The 16,220-nt window shown below is 41.9% G+C and overlaps 1 long non-coding RNA gene across 1 annotated transcript; it reads right to left on the reverse strand.

Moving 5' to 3' along the window:
* Positions 1-400: 400 nt before the first annotated feature.
* Positions 401-10,601, reverse strand: LOC123647971. The gene is made up of 3 exons (XR_006738445.1): positions 10,569-10,601; positions 7,642-7,896; positions 401-818 (listed from the first exon to the last, which is right to left on the reverse strand). It is a non-coding gene; the product is annotated as an uncharacterized LOC123647971 (long non-coding RNA).
* Between the last annotated feature and the right edge of the window lie 5,619 nt (positions 10,602-16,220).

Here is a 16,220-nt window from a genome sequence, read left to right on the forward strand (position 1 = left end):
TGCAATTCCCTTAACCAGGAAACACTCTTGGCTGTGTCTTCTTCCCATGTTTGGACAGAGGGTGCCTTGGAAATGAACGCAGAACAAGACAGACAAGAAGTAGCTAGTTAGTTGTAGTGGTCTCCAAAATCATCTAGGAGCTCATTAAACTAAAGACACGCTGAATAATCACATGAGTTGTTTTCCTTTTCTCCTTTCAAAAAGATTAAGTCAGACATAATTATTCAAGCCAGACAATCTAAAGCAGACATCCTGAAGAAAGATTGGAGGAACACTAAAGCCTTATAAAGATATTAGCGTCTATTAATAATTCTGACATTTCAACAACAGAGCTTTATTTTTTTTTTAAATTGAAGTGCATAAAGTTGTGAAATCCTAACAATAACCCAATGAAGTACTCACAATTATTATTTCCTTTTGCAGGTGAAGAAACTCAGGATTGGAGAGGTTAAGTGGCTTAATCAAGGTCCAAGGGTAGGAAGCAAGTACCAAATAGAGTCAGGACTTGAGCCCAAGTCCTCTGTCTCTTGGGTCTGTTTTCATTTCATTGCACAGACCATCAGTCTTTGTGTCTAAATCTTATTCCTTTTGATTTCTATCATCTGGTGTGTGTGTGTGTGTGTGTTTTTTTTTTTTTTCTTTTTAAGACCAGTGTTGGCATGTTAATTGACCGGAGTCCAAACAAACAGATGATGATGCTCTACAGACTTCCATTACGTAGGAATTGGCTTATTAGTGATTTAAATCATGCTGTAAAATAGTCCCACTCCTTCTCTATTGCTTTAAGCCATCTGCTTTATGGTGATCAGAGTTTCAGCCTAATGGAAAAAAAATTTAATTAGAGTTTTTGTTTGCTTGTTTGCTTTAATGCTAACTTAATACCAGGCATTGCTGGAGGGCATTTGCCACAGACTTCAACTGGGTCACCTGCCTCATTTGTGTGCAGAGCAGACACCTGCCAAGGTTTGCCTCTCCGGGATCTTTGTGAGAGAACAGGGAATGGGCAACGTGAAGAGCTTGTTTTCCCACTGAGCTCATAGGCCTGCCAATCCAGAAACAAGACAGGAACAAGAAAATACTGTAGAAAATGGATTTATACATTAACCAATTTCTCTAGGTTCTGTTTCATTTTTCTACATGACAGTTTGTAACAGTTCTTACAAATTTAAGTTGTATAAAACCACAGACTGATTTTTTTATAAGAATGAGGAGAGGAGGAGGAGGAGTAAGAGGAAGAGATGTATTTCTCTCTTTAAACACTCTGAAAAACTTTGTAGAATAAAAGACTCTTCAAACACTGAGCGTGGCCTTCCCTGGTCCCTTTTTTGCTAGGACAAACCATGTCCTAGGCTCACCCTTTCACTTTTCCTCTTATACAACTTTACCTACACAAGACATCCATTAGTCCCTCCCTGGTGTGCATACTCTAAGACATTATTTATCAGTTTATCGATTTAAAATATGACCATTGCCTTGGGCCTTCATTCTGTGAAACTTAATTCTAGCATTGATAAAATAAAGCCATCTGAATTCAACTGGCTACGTGTGAAAGTGCATTAATAAACTTGAGCATTAACTGACCAGAACCATTTCTGCCACATTCCTGCATTTAGTCTGAGATTCTCTCTTTTGCTGAAATTTCTTAGCATTACTCCATCGGCACTTCCCTATTAGCAGTGCTTCTTAGGAGCCTTTAGCAAAAGGTTTAAACATTTCAGAAAAGCTCATTTATTATTTTGCATATAAGCAGATATTAACCTCAGCAATCCTAATTCCCATTTGCTACAGAAGCCTGGCAGTTAATGCCTGAAGTAGGCTGAATACACGAAGAGTGCAAAGGTATTTGAAAAGAAATCATAAATCGGTTCAGTTATAATACAGTTGTCAAACCAACATGCAAGTTGGTCTCAAACATTATCTCCAATTTCCATTGCCCAACCCCTGATTTATGTGTTCACTGTGAGGACGATTGGGCAGTTATGAAGGTAGAGACCAACTTTCTAAAGGGATGGGACCCCAAACTAATGGGTTTTTGAAGAGGGAAGGTGGTCAGGACTATGAGCCATTCATTAGTGATCTACCTTCAGATGCCTCTGGGGGTCCTGAGGAGTGAGCAGGAGGATGGCTTGCAAACAGGGAAGGGGCACTGCCAAGGGTAGGAGGGCTGTTTCAGATCTTTCCAAGGTTAGCTTCATTTCCTGTCTCCAGTCTTTGTTCTCATTATTAGTTTTTTCTGTAACCAAAAAGCAAAACGTCCCCAAGCCCTGTACTTGCCACATCTCTATAACTTAGGAGAACGTCACCATAATGATGAAGAAACTCTACTTTTACCCTGGAAAGTGTTTTGTTAAAAAGTCACAAAACCTGCCTCTTACCAAGTAAAGATAAAGAATCTTTCCTCTCCAGCAACTCAGCACCTGTGTACTTAAAGAGGCTTCAGGAATTAAAATTTAGATGAGCACAAAATATCCCCCCACTACTGCTGATGCCAGCACCTTTTGGCCAGCTTGGCACTTCCTGGGGGCATATCTTTCATCAATATCACAAATTTCAACAGGAGCTGGCAGGCAACGTTGGGTATCTAAGTAAATCTAAAGAACACTCAGTCACAAGTTGGAATTCATAAGGCACACTGGTATTATTCTTGCTTTCAAAGCAAATTAGAGGATCAAAGATTAAGAACATACTTTTCCTAACTCCTGGCCATAAGAGAACCTCAATAATTAAACTCCACATTAGGAATCAGGTGTAGAGAAATGGAGATATTATCTTTCAGGATGGAATCTCAGAGAAAAAAATATATATGTGGAAGGAAAGAAATTATATGTTGTGTACAGGGCTTAGGCCTAATATGGTGGTTTAAATTTTTATAAATGCTATTATAATTCTCTAATCATTATATTTGATAGTAGAGGATTAGAATCATTAATAGTTCAGGGATTTTGAAAATCTATTATTTGGAGGAACATGAGACTCAAAGGCATGATTGCATGGAATAGTGAGAAAATTCTAAAAAGACTTATAATCTTTGGAACCAAGAATTTACACCAATGTGTGCCTCATTATTTATAACTCTTAAATTGACACTTCCAGAAATTTACCTAGAAACTTATTCAGACTTCACGTACCTAAAAATGGAAGTTATGTATAAGAAGCACCATCTGTCTTATCAAGTACCTTAATGTTTGGAAACTGAATCACTTCCAAATTATGATCAAAATTGACTGCAGATAATAGAATGAATAACTCAGCAGCCTGACAGTTAAATAAAATTTGGGCAATTACATATTCTATTTCATCTCCTTATCTGTAAAATGGGGAGAATACATACCCTACCTATCTTAGAGAATTGGTATGAGCCTTAAATAGGGTATTATATTTTAAAATGCTTCCCTAAGTGAATGTCATCATAGTACTAATATTACAAACATTTATTTAGCTCCATGTATCTGGCACTCTGCTATATTCAAGAAATACAAAGTTAAGGAAGACATGCATCCCTGACTTTAAGGAGGTCACCATCTGGTGGAAAGACCATTTCATAAAAAACTCTAAACAACAATTAGGGTACAGTGTAATAAATGTTATGATAAACCTGTGTGAAAGATACTGTGGAAGTACCAGAATCACATGCTAAACACTGTATATGGGATTCAGGAACTAGTCAGGAAAAATGTGAAAACCAGAGATGCCTTGATTGTCTCCTCTTCATCCCCTGTGGTTATGGGGATGGCCAAACATGTGACATCGAGCACTGGACAGACAAGGTTGACAGGAGTTTTTTGTCCAGGGAGAGAGGCTACTGTACCATGCAGGGCTGGATGGGGGTGTGCTCAGGAACACAATAGACAGGCAGGGGCTGTGGGGGGCAGGCTTTGTAGTAACAAGAGGTGGAGTGACTCTTCATTTCTACAGAAGGATGTAATTGGCCTATTTGAATAATTCTGTGGGCTGGCAGGGACCTGAAGTTGGCTACTCAGGGACAGGCAGACACTGGGCTTCATCCCTGTGATAAGGAGGGTTGGATGGTTAGACCACATCCGTAGGGCGGAGTGGTAGGATGATACTGTTAGGCCATTAGAGGCCCTCTCAGTTTAGATGGAAAGGTAGCACATCATTTTAATTTAAACCTTACACCACAATGAAGAATGTACAAACACACTTATCCATTTGAACAAGGAGGCTCATCTTCTGTAACTTGCAAGCTATTCTTATAATCCATCACTTTATACCGCTGTTCGTAAGTCAAACAATAAAGAAAAGTCCTTTCAAAACTTTAGACAGAGTTAGGAATGCTGTATTTATCATTGAGGCCATTCCTAGCCTTGTTCCCTTGTTCAGAATCTGTAGAAAGTCAAGGGCCCTCCTGTGGCTGCTCTGTCTCCAGGCAAAGGTTTTGTGACTGTTCAGACCTATGACTGTGACTCCGCAGGAGCTCCCCTCACCCTGGCTGGCCCAGCCACATTTGCTGCAATAAGGAAACAAGGTCAATTGGCCTTGTCAGTTACTGTGGCTATAACTTAGAAAAATAGAAGCCCAGTGATCACACTTAATGAAAACACAAAGTCTACAATTAATTAAGGCATCTGCAGCTGTTTATGGAAAAGAACTTGAGGAAAATATATTAAAATTTATAGTTATATATTAAAATATATTAAAAGTTATAATTACACACAAAAACGTGGCATAGTATAATAAAATTATTATTATTATTATTTTCTTTTTTTGAGACACAGTCTCACTCCATTGCTCAGGCTAGAGTCCCACGGCATCAGCCTAGCTCACAGCAACCTCAAACTCCTGGGCTCAAGGGATCCTCCTGCCTCAGCCTCCCAAGTAGCTGGAACTACAGGCACGCGCCACCATGCCTGGCTAATTTTTTGTTTCTATTTCTAGTTTCCAGGCTACTTTTTTCTATTTTTAGTAGAAATGGGGTCTCACTCTTGCTCAGGCTGGTCTCAAACTCCTGATCTCAAGTGATAGTCCCACTTCGGTCTCCCAGAGTGCTAGGATTACAGGTGTGAGCCACCGCTGCACCCGGCCTAGTATAATAAAATTAGCATTATAATATTTGCTATTATTTACACACTCTGAATAAATTTAAAACAATATAATTAAATAAAACCCTTTTTGCTGTGCTTTTATATGTAGTGATACTGCCTTTTTTAAAGTTTTAAATGTAAAATGATGACATTTCAAATATATAGCCAAGTACCCAAAATATTATTAATAGATTCTCATGTACCAATCTCTCTTATTAACAGATGTTAACATTTTGTGTTATTTTCTTTAGAATCAATTTTCTCTCTTTGTAAAAACAGAAAGCATTAATTTTAGATATAAAGCATCCCTATCCCATCCTCCACAGGGGTAACCATTACCCAGAAGTTAGTATGTTTCTTTTTATGTATGTATATTTAAACTTTTGTTATATAGATATAGCCATAAATGATATATACTATTGCTTTGTGTGCTCTAAATAGTTATATAAATATTAGAAACCATATGGTACATTTCCCTTTGTAACTTGCTTTTCTTATCAACATGTTTTGAGATTTATCCATGTTGATATATGTAGATCTAGTTTGTTCATTTTACTGTCTGTAGTATTTCATTTTATTTACTCATTGGCTTACTGAGAACGGTTTTTTGTTTTGTTTTGTTATTTTTAAGTAACAGAAGATAGAAACAATCTGCTGCAAGGAGGATTGTGTGCATGTCTCCTTGGGCACACGTGTAAGAGCCCCTGCAGGTTAGACCTAGAGGTGGAATTGCTTGGCTGATGGCTCATTTCCAGTTTTTGTAGGTATTTAAGAATTATTCTTCAAAGTGGTTCCTATGAATTTATAATCCCACCACGATTGTAGGAGCTCCCAGATCATCATCAATGTGGTTTTATGTGACACTCTTTATCAGTTTGTGTGTTTATTCACTGCTTTTGAATACTTTTAAGGTTTTTTTTTAAACACAAACATTTGATTTTAAGTCATGAATAAAGATTTTTCTTTATACTTGGGCAATCCTATTTCATCACTTGAAGAACTAGCCGTTTTGGAAATAATTCAGTTTCTACACGTGGGTTGGCATGCAAAAGGCACCCTGTCAGACAGGAAAGAAGAAAGAAAGTGAATATATGAACATACAAATAAAAATAACTGTTTCAGAATTTTGGGAAAAAAAAATAGAAAATGATCTAACAGCAACCTAATGAATAGAGACTTTCTTACCCAATTCTTTTTTCTCTTTCTGTTTGTAGTTATACTTACTTGAGACTAAGCATTAACTTGCATCCTACCCAAAGAATGTACAAACTGAAAACATGAAAAAAGACTTGAGTGGTGGAATTGATATGTTGATCATCACAGCCTCAGAAGAAAGGGCAGTAAGGAAGGGGGTGTGGGACAGAGAGTTGGGCAGACTAGATCTCAAGAGGATACCACCAAAATGTGAACTTTTATTTGAGTAATTTTATGTTTTGAAAACTAATAACAAATAGCATTTACTTCTTTCCCTTCCTACAATTAATCCTCCCTCTGTGGTACACAGTCCATCCATCACTTCCCTCAACTGTGCTGTCAGCTCAGACCTTTGGGCTTCCTTGTCCACTGTTAGTTCTTCTAGTTAAGAATGAATAGCTGTGTGGCTCAGCTATTTGAGTGCTGACTGTGGGCTGCCCAATCCCCCTCCCTTGTTAGACTGACTGAAAAATGTCCCCCTAAATGGCCCATGGGTGGCATCGACACCATCCTCCCATTGCCATTTTTATATCCCAGTTGGCCACAGATCACATGGCATAGTCAATACCTCTGTGTTTTTTCTGAGGCCGGTTTGTAATTTGGTTTTTAATACAATAATGTCAGCCTTTTTCACATGAAATAAGATAGCACTGCCCATCAGAGTCACCTTTCATATTATATATGACAATAAAAATTAAAAGGTGGTGGAGGAGGGTGAAGGACAAGAGAGAGATTAGCCCTGTTTTTGATAGATGTAAAATGTTTACATTTGACAGCTCAGCCTAGGTAAATACGACAAATTACTGTTGTCAATTTTATTTTATTTTTTAACAAGTCTTCCTTTCATAAGTCCTCTATGTCATTAAAAAGTTATTTTTTGACCTGGCGTGGTGGCTCACACCTGTAATCCTAGCACTCTGGGAGGCCGAGGAAGGTGCATCGTTTGAGCTCCAGAGTTTGAGGCCAGCCTGAGCAAGAGTGAGACCCCGTCTCTACTAAAAATAGAAAGAAATTAGCTGGACAACTAAAAATATATATAGAAAAAATTAGCCAGGCATGGTGGCAGATCCCTATAGTCCCAGCTACTTGGGAGGCTGAGGCAGGAGGATCGCTTGAGCCCAGGAGTTTGAGGTTGCTGTGAGCTAGGCTGATGTCACAGCACTCTAGCCCGGGCAACAAAGTGAGACTCTGTCTCAAAAAAAAAAAAAAAAAAAGTTACTTTTCCTTTCTCATGGAAATACAAAGTGCAAGTTCCCTGGTCAATAGGTACTATTGCCAAAAATTTCTCAAATGAATTTATGTTGTATGTTTTAATATACAATTTTGACAGCACTGACATTAAAAGAAAATTGTGGGTATACATAGGGCATTTACTATATCCAGGTTTTGTTGATGGCCCGCTTACCTCCAGCATCCCGCAGCCTCTCCTCCCCGCCGGGGCCTCGTGCAGGTGTTCCCGTGGTCCCTGGGGCCTCAGCCGCTCCCGTGTGTGCTGCTCTTTCATGCGTGTCTGCCTCCGGCCTCCTCCTCCACGTCTGCGTCCCTCAAAGCGTGTGAGGTTTTGTCTCATCCTTGTCTCGGAGGGCCCTGGGCTCCACAGTGGTAGGCGTCTCTGTCCAGAGTCCTGTTTCCTGGATCTACGGTTCACTAAACTGTGACACTGGAGAGAAGCCAATCCCTCAGTCCTCACCGTGACTAAGCCATGCTGGATTCCACGGAGAAAAGTGGGGAAGAGTCTCTTCCCAACCCAGAGTCACCTGGGCCTACGTGTAGCACTAGCCGTGCCCAAACCTCCCAGAGCCAGCCTGCTGGGCTTATGGTTCCAGCCTTCTCTCCACGGGCCCAAGCTGGGAGCAGCCAGCCGTGACCACACTGTCCTCATCCCCTTAGCTGTCCTTTCTCTCCTACGCCAGTCCACGGGCGACCTGCATAGGACTTCCTCCTGCCAGCCTGGTCTCCACACAAATACGCACGCAAGTGCACCTCACGAAGAGCCAGTCCCACGTAACCCAACAACCTGAGGGGTCTGCATTTCTTTTTGGGTTCAGCCAAGATCCCCACCCACAGACACAACACACAAAACACTCTTTGGTCTTCAGCCTCTCCCTTTCTGGCTGCTGCCCGCTGCAATTCCACATGTTCAACTAAACTAACGACATGGACCTTCCACAGACCCAACCCCCTGACTATTGCACCATCTCTCTCGTCTTTCAGACACACTTCTCTCTTTTAACTCAATTTTTACATCTCATTGATGTTTAGACACATCAGTATTATTTATAAATTTTACAGCGAACATGTGTTAAATTTATAACTAAAAAAAATTATAGTCCCTGGGATGGGTTGAATTCTGTCTCCCCCCAAAAAGATATGTTCAGGTCTAACTGCCAGTACCTCAGAATGTGACTCTCTTTGGAGATACTATCATCGAGTTAAAATGAAGTCATTAGGATGGGCTTTAATCTGACTGTTGTCTTTATAAAAAGGGGAGATTGGGACACAGATACACGTATAGGGAAAATGGCACGTGAAGATGAAGACAGAGGTTGGGGTGATGCTTCCACAGCCAAGGTGCACCAAAAATCGGCAGCCGAACACTGGAAGGTGGGAGTCAGGGTGAGGGTGACAAAATAGAATGAATTTCTCCCTCACAGCCTCAGAAGGAACCAACCCTGCTGACTTGATCTTAGACTTCCGGCCTCCAGTTTTTGGTACTTCATTAGGGCAATCCCAGGACCCTAATATTAGCTCTGTATCTCTGTTACCAAATTTTGATGGCATCGTCCACCTGTCTCTCTCCACTTACGCATCAACTGCCTCATTTTTACCTGACTTCTACACCCTCGTTCTGCTGTAACCTTCTCATCAAAGCCACCAGTGACCTTCTTGTTGCTAATTCCAGCTGAACATTCTTCAGCTCTTATCTTTTCCAACCTCTCTGCAGCATTTTACAATGTTTCTCTCTCCTTTCTTCCTAAAACACTGTCTTCTCTTGGCTGCCATGGCACTGCATTCCTGAATTTTCCTTCTACTTCTCTGGTTTCACTTAGTACCCTCGGGGCTTCCCTTTCTTTTCTTTTGCCCATTCCTTAAATGGGAATATTCCTCAGGGTTCTATCTAGAGTCCTCTGATCTTATCAGTTGGTCTTGCTTAGAGCAATCTGTATCCATTCCTGTTGGCTTTGAGCCTCCTCTGTCATCTGAATCTCTAATTCAGACTGTTCTGAGTTTCAGACCCCTCCATGATCAGAGCTCATTTGTTCGATAGAAAAAGAAGCCCACCCAAACTAGCATGAGTAAAAGGGGGTTTCTTTGGTGGAATCAGGGTTTCCTCACAGGTCTAAATAGCAAGAACTACAAACCTCCCGAAGGAGGGACAGAAGGCTGGAGAACCCTTCCCCCACACCACCTACTTCCGGCCTTTCAGCAGATTCCCAGAGAGCAGCCCAGGAGCACTTCCCCTTGGCTCCTGCTGCCTGCCCCAGAATGAAGGTACCTGGCTTCAAGGCTGCACGTGATCTGGTCTCTGCTTTCCTCCCCACCCTCATCTCTCTGCTCTCCCAGTCACTTTCTAGGCTCCAGCCACAGCGACTTCCCTCAGTTCCTCGCAGGTACAGCCTCCTGGCTTCTCCAGTCCCCCTGGAATAGGCCACCTCCCTTTCCACTCGGCTAATTCCAGCTTTTCCAGCACCTCTTAGCCTATTCTTCTCCTCACCTCTACTGCTCCCCAAATCTGAGTTTATCATTCTAGCTTTGAGGTTCCTGGCACCCTGTACTTCCCATATCATGCACCCACATTGGATATCATTTCTATTTATTCTTCTGTGCCCCTCACTGAGCTGAAAGCCTCTCTCTTGAGCTAGTACAGGCCAGTGTTACCTTTTGATGTTTTGCACTGGATAATTCTTTCTCAGGGGAGCTGCCCTGTGTGTTGTAGGATGTCTCCCAACATCCTTGGCCTCTACCCACTAGATGCCAGCTGCACTCTCCCCTCCCTCAGTCATGACAATCAAAAATGTCTCCAGATATTGCCAAGGATCTCCTGGGGGTAAAATTGCTCCTGGTAGACAGCCAGTGGTTTAGGCTGACAGAGGTATTTGTTATAAGGATACTGGTGAGAACAGACTAAAAACCAGAGGTTGGTGTTGTACAAGGAACCCAGAAAGTGCCCCTCCTGTATCCCCCAGAATCTAGACATAGGGACTGAAACAGCCCTGCACATCAGGGCTCCCAGGAGTGTGATGTTTTCGGAATGTGAAGAGCAAGGTGCAAACAGCAGGCGCTGATGCCCGAGGTTAGGTTTGGACAGCACGCAGTAGCTTCGGGCTTTACCTTATTGGTGTGCAGACAGTGGCACAGTGATATTTGCAATGTGTATGGATGGAGGCAGGAGCATGAGCAGATGTGCAAACGGTGAAGGTTTAAGGCAAGAAGTCTGGACTCTCCATCGGAGGGTTGCAAGGGAGGCTGTGGCAAAGCTCTGTTGAACAAGAAACGTGAGGCTTTAACTGAGGCAGCAGCTACATCTGTCTGTCTCCCTCTTCCTATTTGTGGTAATACTTGGATAAGTCCATTTTTTAACCTTTTTATTTGGTAATCTGTTTCTTTTCCGCAGGAAAAAAAGAGCTGGCTAGAAGAAAGGAAAACAGGGTACTTTAACTAATTTGTTTTGCTACCTTAAGAACTAAGGGAAATGATGATTGGATGGAAAGAGGAAACATTGTAATTTAAATGTGAAGCATTAGAACAATTTAGTTTTTCTTATGTCTTGTAGTACTACATATCATTCTTTCAAATTTTCTTATTTTGAAACTCTTAACCAGGTGAGGCAGAACTACTAATTGTCTTCTCACATACGTTTTTCTGTTTTCCTTGACAATGGAACCCTAATTTTTTGCTGGACTCATAGCCTTTGGAGTAAGGTTTTACAGGTATGATCAGGAGACTAGGTATGGTAAAAAGACTAACTTCAGGTCAGACAAAGCATATGTGAAGAGTATGCGTCTCAGAAGTTTTCCTAAAGGGAGGAGGTTAAATCTTTGTTCTCTTTTGCACAGGCCTGAATGCAGACACGGTGGCTGGAGCTTCAGTAGCTGTATTGGACCATGATGTGAACGCACATGTTGAGGATGGTAAAGCAACAAAATAAAAGCTTCTCTCTCTGATACTACAGAACAAGGGTCAGCAAACTTTTTCTGTAAAGAGCCAGACAGTAAATATTTTCAGTTTTGTGGACCATAAAGGTCTCTGTCACAACTAGACAAATCTGCCATTTTAGAGTGAAAATATCCACAGATAACATGTAATAAATGAGTTCCAATATACTCCAATATTTGTTTCAATAAAACTTTATTTATGGACACTGAAATTTGAATTTATTATAATTTTCATGTGTCACACAATATTATACTCTTTTTGATTTATTCTCAACCATTTAAAAATGTAAATTCTTAGCTCCAAGTCTATACAAAAATAGGCTGTGGGGCATGGTTTGCCAATTCCTGCTGTTGATCACCACACAGTCTCAAATTGCTTATCTGTAGGTTTTAGTTACTGAAGAGGGACACTTCTGCTGTCTTGCTTCTGCTAGATGGAGTTGGCTGTGACTCAGCAGAACGAAATCCTGGTTTACGGTAAGTGGATGCAGCAACCCCTAAGGGTGTTCCACCCACACGCAACCCCCACTAGTCCTTCCCCAGCAATCTGAGCCCTCCCTGGCTTCTACAGTTTGCTCCTGAAGCTCAAACTTGCAACTGTCTTTGGGGATCACCTTAGGGCCAGTGCAGCTTCAGGTTGAAAGGTTGGAAGTCCCTGAGAATTTACAGCACAACAAACATCCCTTCCCTGGTGGACCTCCAAGCCCAGCTCTCTTGCTTTGTGTCTGGACAAACGCAGACAGAATTTATACTCTAGAGGCTCCCCCGTAGAATCATGTGGAAGCTTCCCTTCTCAGGACTTTGCCTGACACTGCACCTTTGCTTGCTTTGCTCCCATTCCTGTCTTGTTTCTCCTGAACTCCCCACGGGAGCACTTCCTTCATAAATCACTGTGCAGGAACCCATGCCCGGATCCGCTTCTGGCAACTCCAGTCTAAGTCAGTAGTAATTGTCATTGCTCAAGATATATTTTCTCTAGGATCTAATGAAGCACAAGAAATAGCAGCCTCCTCTTTATAGAAATGAAACCTCAGTGTTCTAGGTTGAGCCCTTTCACGGTATAGCACAGTGGGTGAGAGCAAGAGCTCTGGAGTCAGCCTGCTTGTAACTGAGCCCTTCCAAGCCTCAAGATTCTTCATCTGTAAAATGGAGCTAATGAAAAAACTACACACAGGGTGGTTTGAGGGTATCTGGAATATGATAGCACTACGTACACTGTCCAGCACAGAAGAAATACGTTATAAAAGTTAGTTATTAGTTTCTCTGCTCTCCAAGGCATTTTGACACTACCGCTGCTACACATAAATTCCAACACAGCATTTTCTTTGTAAATAATAGAAGAATAAGTGCTATTTGCTGCTCTGTGGGAAGCTGAGAAATTACAAAATAAGATTTTCTACTTTGTAAGTAAGTACTTTGACTATCAGTACTCCTAATTAATTACAGTATAAATATAAAGTAAGGGACACATCCTGCTCCAAAACTTCAGCACTAAGTTAGGCCAATGGCTGTCTTCTGAAACCTGGCACACCTGAGCCATAATCCCAAACATGCTGCTTTCTGCTCCTATAGAGACATTATTATTGATTCACCCAATCAGGTTGCCAATACTTACCTTCTAAGGTCATTGTGAAGATTAAACAAAACTGTGCATGCAAGGCACTTAGATACTCCTTATTAAGAACTTATTATGAAAAAAAAAGAACTTATTATGTACCAGACACTGTGCCATTATTACCCATAGCCTGGTTCCCCAGAAGAGGAGAGATTCCAAACATTACTCGGATACCTTTGCCCTGATGACAAATGCAGCAATGGTGACAATTCCTGGAAGATAATCTTTGAGAAGACCATCACTTGGTTCTTTCCTTGGCCATTGAATTCAACCTTCTTGGGTCAGTTTGCTAGAAACCAACCTCTACCACGACAAAGAAACACCAAGGAACAGGAGCGTCTCTGTTGATGCTGAGAGTGGGAAGAGCCGCATCCTCTTACAGGCTCTCTGCTATGCTTAATCCAAGAAAATCTCCATTTTTTTGCTTCGGCACCATCCAATCCATGCTTTGCGGGTACAGCTGGATGTCAGGGTGTTAACCCGCCAGTGTTCGTGCATCGCCCTTAGAGCCTCCTGGTGAAGCCTGCTTGTGCTAGCACGGAGCTCTGGCGTGGGGCAGGCAGGCTGTCAGAATTCAAAGAGAAAACAAATCTCTTCTGTGCAGGCCAGGAAAGCCTCACCAAGGCAGCTTTTTGCTCTGCTTGGGGAGGGAATACAAAGAAAAAACGGAAAACCACACACTCCGAGAGACTCAGAAAATACTTGCAGCCTGTCTGAGTCACCAACTTGGTTTGACCAAATAATAACTCCCCTTATTTATTTAATACATGATCAATAGTAGGATTGTATTTCCATGAGCTAGAGAGTTCTCATTCAGCGGCACGGACTTTTTTTTTTTTTTTTAATTCAAACTTTTCTTTTTTTCTCCGCATTCAGCAATTGCTATCAGATGCTGAATGTCTGTGGTCACATACTCAGCTTCCTGTTTATAAACGCGCTCTGTTTTCAGTGAGTCAGCGGTTTCTCGCTCGACACAAAGGTATGACTGGCCATGTCAGGGCCACGGAGGTCGAACCAGCTTTGTGAATGGCCCAGTCTGCGCCAGGACTCACGGTTTGGGGGAACAGGTCCTCACGCTGTATGTGGCGGCACAGACACTAAAACAATTCAGCCCAGTGAGTTTGGTGGTTTCTCATCTGGTTTTGTCAAAGAGAAACAAAGCCAGAGGCTAGTTAAAATGGGAAGAAAAGATTTTAATCAGTAATATCTATTGCAATAGGGAAGAGTCCAGTGTGAACTGAACTCAGTTTTGACTTGGGCAGAGATGACTGGGCATTTTCAAGGCAGGGTCAGGGAAGCGAAACATTACAGAGGTTGGTCTCCATAAACGCGAGGAGGCTGCCGTGTCTGCTCCCTGTCAGTGGTGGAAGTCCGGATTCCATCCTCCCTGAGACTGGGAGACAGAGGCCCTTCCTTCCTGATGATTACATTTGAAGGAATGTTTTTCAAGTCCTTGAGGAAGAACTTGTGGGTTTGTAGGACATACAGATATGTCTCAAGGTTATGAGGAGGGACTCACAATTGTAAGCTCTGTTTAGTAAAAGCTCTAACAAAGTGCCTGTCTTCAGGTGTTGGCTGGAACAGTGAACTCGCCTGGCAGCCTTGAGCTGTCCCAGGCAGGCACTTTAAGGACGGCTAGTATCATTCTAGGGCTGCAGCCTTGAGCTGCTGGAAACCACGTTGGTGTTTGTGCAAGTCCTTAGAGGCCAAGGTTGAGGCCTGGCTCAGAAGACATGATATTATTGGACTATATCCAATACTCATGGATATAGTATTGATACTCATGAGTAGATGTGAGTGGACTCATCACTGGACTCCATGATATTATTGGACTATATCCACTCACATCCACTCACGTCCACTCATGTCCACTCATGTCCACTCATGTCCCAGGACGTCCACTCATGTCCACTAATGTCCACTCACATCCACTCATGTCCACCCACATCCATCATGTCCACTAATGTCCATTTATGTCCACTCATGTCCACCGACGTCCACCCATGTCCACTCATGTCCACTCATGTCCACTACTGTCCGTAAGTATCTATACTCATATGGATACTCATATACTCATATTGGACTCATATAGTCCAATCATGAGTGGACATGATATTATTGGACTATATCCCATAATATATAGATTTTTACTCAAAAATAACAAGTTAAAATCAATTGTTCAATTTTACATTTTAAATTGAAGTTATGTGGCTAAACTTTTATTCTAATAAGCTCAGTTTTCTTAAACACTGTAAGTACATGGAATAGAAAATATCTTATATACCATAATGTAAAATATTAATCCAAATCTTTTCAGTTCCACTAAGGAAACTACTGTATCACCCACACAATATTTATGGTTAACCTTTTGCTTTCTTGTGGTTGTATTAGACCAAATCAGGGTCAGATGACTGGGCCAGGGCCAGAAGACCCTGGGGGGATGCACTTAACCCCACTTGTGGTTGCTACGTAGTAAATAACATGACTTTAAGGAGATGACCTCTACCTTCTAAGGCCAAGTTATAAATTTCCCAATTTTTCTGTCTACTCAAAGAGATTGAGACTCATATCAAAAGTATCACTTGATTAAGTTTCCTTGAAAAAGGCATTTATGTATTTTAAGGAGCAAAGAAATGCAACATCCAAAGAGGAACTTGGATCCTTTCACGTCTGAAAGTTCTCTGGCCTTAAGAATATTAAAATGCTGCCTGGTGGAGTTGTGCAGTCCTCACTGCTTCTCCGATCAGTCAGTCATTCCTTCGAAGGCCATTCAGCTGACACACGGTGGGATGAAATGGATCTCTGTCCATGTTGGCCTCTACCAAGGACCACCATGAACCAAACACCCCGACCCAGGAAACTTTTGTGAATTACAAAGAGATGGCTCTTCCTCCAACCTCAAGCTGCCCCACATGGGGCTCTTACTTGGAAAGATGAGCAGAAGGGAAGAATTTCAGCCTATATTTGCCTCCAGATCCCAGCACCTTGTGAGGAATAGGCAGCACGATTGTCCATGCAGCTCTGTCCCACCCCTCTGATTCCAGAGCAACATATGAGAAGGCACTTGGCAACCCCTGCATAGAATGACAGGAGGAAAGAGAGAGGGGAAATCCTGAATTAACTGTTTACCCAAACAGGACTGAGAAGAAACAGAACTTCCAAGTCACCCAGATTGGGCAAGAATAAGATTTCTTTTGCAGAGCACAAGTCTGG

The sequence above is a fragment of the Lemur catta genome, chromosome 12 (genome assembly GCF_020740605.2).
Source record: "Lemur catta isolate mLemCat1 chromosome 12, mLemCat1.pri, whole genome shotgun sequence".
Taxonomy (NCBI): domain Eukaryota; kingdom Metazoa; phylum Chordata; class Mammalia; order Primates; family Lemuridae; genus Lemur; species Lemur catta.